The sequence below is a fragment of the Marmota monax genome, unplaced genomic scaffold (assembly GCF_021218885.2).
Source record: "Marmota monax isolate L192 unplaced genomic scaffold, Marmota_monax_Labrador192_F-V1.1 WCK01_AAM20220418_F8-fsc00092, whole genome shotgun sequence".
NCBI lineage: Eukaryota > Metazoa > Chordata > Mammalia > Rodentia > Sciuridae > Marmota > Marmota monax.
This window is the reverse complement of record NW_026692583.1, coordinates 1,409,975-1,416,354: the sequence shown is the minus strand read 5'-3', so window position 1 is coordinate 1,416,354 and position 6,380 is coordinate 1,409,975. Positions and strand designations below refer to the sequence as shown.

The 6,380-nt window shown below is 43.2% G+C and overlaps 1 pseudogene; it reads right to left on the bottom strand.

Moving 5' to 3' along the window:
• Positions 1-1,369: 1,369 nt before the first annotated feature.
• On the bottom strand, positions 1,370-4,754 carry LOC124093533 (small ribosomal subunit protein uS13-like; annotated as a pseudogene).
• Positions 4,755-6,380: the final 1,626 nt, after the last annotated feature.

Here is a 6,380-nt window from a genome sequence, read left to right as displayed (position 1 = left end):
CGCCCAGGCCTTCCCTCCTTCCCTTTAGGGCTAAAGGTGCAGGACACACCCCCTCCCCAGCTTGGCCAGCTCCCCTGCTCAGCTTCAGGCCAGCTCTAGGGAAGGCTGCTCAGTGACATTTTATCTCATGAAGAAGTCAATGCCACCCCTTTTACACTGGCTAATATAAACATAAAACAAGCTAATATGTAATTTTACATTTAGATCTTAATTTTAAAGTCCCATTTCAGGAAGTAAAAAGAAACATGAAATTGATTTTAATATATTGTATTTAACAGGATGAATCCAGAAGAATATGATTTCAGAATGTAACAATACATGGAAAATACTAATAAGACACTTGGCATTCTTTTTATCATATTAAGTCTTCAAAACTCAACTGTGCATTTTGCACTCACAGGGCATCTTAACCCAGACTAGCTCGTTTCAGGCACTCAGTAGCCATCATAGCTCAGCAGTCACCATATTGGACTGTGCAGGGCTGGAAGCCAAAAGAGGGTCCTTCAGCTAGGTACTAATTCTGCTCCCCACCTCTTATCTGTCCTGGCCTCCATTTCCTTGGGGCGGAAATTCAGATCTCAGTGGCTGCTCAGGCTCTTCCATGGGTTGTTCTCAGTTAGTCTGTTTCTGTGATGTTATATTTTTACCATGATTCCCCTCAGTTTAAGTCCTGGTCATTTGGAAGGGGGAAAAAATGTATATATATAATTTCACTTATCATGAAAATATTTTGTAATATAATTCACTTATCATGAAATACAACCTTTTGAAGTACACAGTCCTGTGGGTTTTAGTATATTGAGAGTTGTACAAGCCTTACCTCTATCTAAATCTGGGACATGTCCATCGACTATAAAGAACCTCCACCCCTAGTCAGTCCTCACTCCCCACTCCCCACTCCCCACCCACTTAGTATACTTTACTTTTTCTCTAAGGATTTGCCTATTCAGGACATTTCATGGAAATAAAATCATACACATGTGGCATTTTGTGTCTGACTTTTTCTTTTTCCCTTTTTTTCCAGTACTAGGGATTGAATCCAGAGGTGCTCTACTATATCCCCAGCCTTTTTAATTTTCATTTTGAGACAGCATCTCACTAAGTTGCCATAGCTGGCCTTGAACTTGGGATCCTCCTGTCTCAGCCTTCTGCTCGCTGGGATTACAGGTAGTGTTCATTACCAAAGCCAGGTTTATAACTAGCTTTTCTCTATCTCTCTCTCTCTCTCTCTGTTTTTTTTTAAATATATTTTTAGTTGTAGATAGACACAATACCTTTATTTATTTTTATATGGTGCTGAGGATTGAATCTAATTAGTGTATTTTTTTTTTTTAGATATGTCATTTATTAACAGAAAAGGCCTACAGACTCATTTCTTCTTGGTCATACCCACAGTACACTGCCAGGTGGACTTGGTGTGTTGGCCTTGGACAGGAAGGCACCAGAAAGGATGCAGCTCCCTATGGGCCCTAATCTTCCCGTCACTCCAGATCATCCTGGAGCTTATTGTCTAGAATGCGGCCAGACCTGGGCTGTATTTTTCATCTTTACATCCTTCTGTCTATTCAAGAACCAGTCTGGGATCTTGTGCTGCCGCGGATCCTGCATAATGGCCATCCCACATTCAACCTCATCCTTAGCAAGTCCTCCAGCCTTCTTGATGAGGTCAACATCTGCTTTCCTCAACACAGGAGCACATTTTCACCCCACACCCTTAGCAGCAGTGATGGCAAAGGCTATTTTCCGATGCCTATGGATATTTCTGTTAAGTACTTGCAAGATGTGCTGGAACTTCTCAAGAATCACTAGAGAAAAGACAACAGCAAAGGGGTGGGTGTAGGCCTCCTGGGGAAGATACTTAGTGTCTTGTTCTCATGTTTCATCCACATTGTAGCATGTGTCAGTACTTTGGCTGCTTTTTATGACTGAGTAATATTCCTTTGTGTAGACATAGCCTTTTGTTTCTCCATAAATCCATGGACATTTGAGTCACTGCTACTGCTATGAACATCTGTATACAAGTTTCTGTGTAAACATGTTTTCAATTCTTCTGGAGATAGAGTCATAGAAATGCAATCAATTAATATAGTCACTCGGGTGGTGTATGTGGTTATGGGTGTGTGTTACAGAGGATTAAACTCAGGGACACTCTATTATTGGCCTAAGTCCCCTGCCCTTTTTGTGGAGGGAAGGGGTACTGGGTACTGGGGACTAAACTCAGGGGCACTCAACCACTGAGCCATGTCCTCAGCTGTTTTTTTTTGTTGTTGTTGTTGTTGTTGTTGTTTTTTGTTTTTTGGGTTTTTTTGTATTTTATTTAGAGACAGGGTCTCACTGAGTTGCTTAGAGCCTCTCTGTTGTTGAGGCTGGCTTTGAATTCTCAATCCTCCTGCCTCAGCCTCTCAAGTCACTGGGATTACAGGCATGAGCCACTGTGCCCAGCTCCTGCCCTTTTAATTTTTTGAGACAAGCTCTCACTAAGTCACTGAGTGACTGGCCTCCAACTTGTGATCCTCCTGTCTCAGTCTCCCCAGTCGCTGGGCTTACAGGTGGCATCTATACCCCACACCTGGCATCTTTAACTTTTGGAGAACTACCAAGCTCCTTTCCTTAGTGGCTGTACCCTTTCACATTCTCACCAGCAGTGTAGGATTCCAATTTCTCCACATCAACACCAGTGCTTCCGAATTTCCTAATAGCTTTTTCCTTTTTCTTTTTAAGTACCCTAGTGTGAGAGCTGTTATCTCCTTGTGGCTTTGATTTCTATTTTCCTCTTGAATAGTGACCCGGGCATCTTTTCAGGTGCCTACTGATCATTTCCATATCTTCCTTGGGGGAGGGAACTTCTATTTTGATTCCTTGCCCTTTTTTTTTTTTTTTTTTTTTGGTACTGGAGATTGAACTCAGGGGCACTCAACCACTGAGCCACCTCCTCAGCCCTATTTTAATTTTATTTAGAGACAGGGTCTCACTGAGTTGCTTAGTGCCTCGCCATTGCTGAGGCTGGCTTTGAACTTGTGATTGTCCTGTCTCAGCCTCCCAAGGGCTGGGATTACAGGCCTGTCCCACTGCAGCTGGCAGTTGCCCACTTTTGATTGGGATATGTGTCTTACTTGCTGAATTGTAAAAATTCTATACATTATGGATACCAGGCTCTTGGGGGGTACCAGGGATTGAATTCAGGGGCGCTTGACCACTGAGTTACATCCCCAGCCCTTTTTAGTATTTTATTTAGAGACTGGGTCTCACTGAGTTCCTTTGTACCTTGCTGTTACTGAGGCTGGCTTTGAACTTGCAATCCTCCTGCCTGAGCCTCCCAAGCCACAGAGATCACAGGTGTGTACCACCACGCTGGACGATACTATACTCATTTTGTTTGTTTAGTTATATACATGGACACAATATCTTTGTTTGTTTATTTATTTGTATGTGGTCCTAAGGACTGAACCCAGTGCCTCACATGTTCAAGGCAAGCACTCTGCCACTGAGCCACAGCCCCAACCGCCCCCCCCCCATGCTATACTCTCAATGGTTATGGGATTTTTTTCCCATTCTATGGGTCACAATTTTTTGGGGGGAGGGTGTACTGGGGATTGAACCCAGAGGTGCTTTACCACTGAGCTGCATCACTAATCCTTTTTATTTTTTGAAACGGTATCGCCTTGCTTAGGGCATCACTAAGTTTCTGAGGCTGGCCTCAAACTTTTGATCCTCCTGCCACTGCCTTCTGAGTTGCTGGGATTGCAGGTATGTGCCATCCCACCCAGCTTTCATTCCTTGCATTTATTTCCACATGAGTTTCAGGACAAGGTTGTCCACATAAGAAAAATTTGAGCTTATACTAAATCAGCCTCAATTTAGGGAGTATGGCTATCTTCATATTTTTTTCAGGGGGAGGTGTTAGGGATCAAATCCAGGACCTTAAGCATGCTAGGCAAGTGCTCTACCACTGGGCTACACCCTAGCCACTTAATCACAGTACCAGGTCTTTCAAACCATAAACACAGAATGTCTTTCCATTGATTTCTCTTAATTTTTAAAAATTTTGATGATGTTCTGTAGCTCACAGTATGCAAGACTTTTACTTGTTTGGTTAAATTTATTCCTAAAGCTGATTTTGTTTGTTTAGACAGATCTTTAGTTGCCCAGGCTGGCTGGAAAGCCCACCTTAGCTCCCAAGTGGCTGAGTCTGCAGGCACACACCACCATGCCTGGCTTAGTATTTCATTGTTTTTGATGCTATTATAAATGCAACCATTCTCTTAATTTCATTTTGGACTATTCAATGCTGTGCGTAGAAGTACAACTGATTTTTGTGTGTGTGTGTGTGTGTGTGATGATCTTGAATCCCACAAGAGAGGTGAACTGAACTCACTTGCTAGCTCTAACAGTATGTGCATGAATCTTCAGGGGTTTCTTTTTTGTAGTTCTGGGGATTGAACCCAGGGGTTCTATACCATGGAACTACTTCCCCCAGTCCTTTTTATTTTGAAACAAGGTCTTGCTAAGTTGCTGAGGCTGGCCTCAAACTTGCCATCCTCCTGCCTCAATCTCTCAAGTCTTTGGGATCACAGGCGTGCAACACTGTCCCTGGCTCTCCAGGTTCTCTGTGTGTAAGGTCCAGTTATCTGCAAATGGAGACAGTTTTACTTCTTCGATTCCAGTTGGATGCCTTCTATTTCTCTTTCTCCCCCAGCTGCCCTCACCAGAACCTCCAGTACAATGTTGATAGAAGTGGCTGCAATAGCAGACATCCTTGTCTTATTCTTGATCAGAAGGGAACGATGGTTTTTTTTCATTAAGTGCAGTGTTATATGTGGGCTCTTTGTAGATGTCCTTTATGAAGTTCCCTTCAATTCCTACTTTTTGACTGATTTTTTATCATGAAAAGATGTTCCCTTTTGTAAAATGCTTATTCTGCATCTAATGAGAGACCATGTGTCTTCCTCTTTGTTTCTGTGTAAACATGTTTTCAATTCTTCTGGAGATAGAGTCCTAGAGATAGAATCAATATCGTCACGTGTGTGTGTGTGTGTGTGTGTGTGTACCATCCACTGACAGGCAGTATTCTAGGGGCAGTTGGGAAGGACAGTCCTCATGTTGTCCAGAAACATATTCTAATCAGGCACAGTGGCACATGCCTGTAATCCCTGTTACTTGGGAGGCTGAGGCAAGAGAATCATAAGTTCGGGCTGGGGATGTGGCTCAAGCGGTAGCGTGCTCGCCTGGCATGCGTGCGGCCCGGGTTCGATCCTCAGCACCACATACATACAAAGATGTTGTGTCCGCCGAAAACTAAAAAATAAATATTAAAAATTCTCTCTCTTAAAAAAAAAAAGCAAGAGTTCTTTCCTATTTAAAAAAAAAAAAAAAGAGAGAATCACAAGTTCTAGGCCAGCCTTAGCTACTCAGCAAGATCCTGTCTCAAAATAATAAAATAAAAAGGGCTGGGGATGTAGCTCAGTGGTAAAGTGCCCCTGGATTCAACCCCCAATACTGAGAAAAGGAAGGAGGCAGGGAGGAGACCCATTCTAGCCATGGCATATTATTTAGTTATCCTCTCACCTACCACATTGGGATCATCTCCTTACCCTTACTTCATTCACTTATTATTCTCCAGGCTGGAGAATAATCTCTCTGGACAAGTGGAGTTTCTCTCTTTGAAGGCTGTGGGAAGATTCTTTGCCTCCTTAAACTTCTGGTGGCCCCAGGTGTGTGGCCACCTCACTCCAGCCTGCCTTTACCTTCCCTCACATGGCCTTCCTCCCTGAGTGTCCTCTACTTTTCTCTGGAATTAGGCGCATACTAGACCGGGAGATCCGGTCATCTGGAGATCCTTAAATGAGTTACATCTTTTTTCACATAAAGTTACATCTACCCCTTTGGTGGGGAAAGCATTCAACTCACCTCAATAGGCTTCAAAAAGAATTGGGATTTTCCCCCCTTCCTTCTCTAAGAGTTATAAACTGTCAAAGGGGAAGTGGCTAGATACTGTCGATATCCAAAACTCACCTACGCAGCTCTCTTTCCTTCTTTTTGTATCAGGGATTGAACTCAGGGGTGCTAAACCACTGAGCCCCATCCCCAGCACTACTTTGTATTTTATTTAGACACAGGGTCTCACTGAGTTGCTTAGTACCTCACTATTGCTGAGGCTGGCTTTGAACTCAGGATCCTCCTGCCTCAGCTTCCCTAACTGCAGGGATTATAGACATGCATCACCGCATCCAACCCTTATAATTTTGTTTAATAGTTGTCAATAGACTTAATTTATTTATATGTGGTGCTGAGAATTGAACCCAATGCCTCACACATGCTAGGCAAGCACTCTCCCACTGAGTCACAGCCCCAACCCAACCCCCTTTTAATTTGAGACAGCA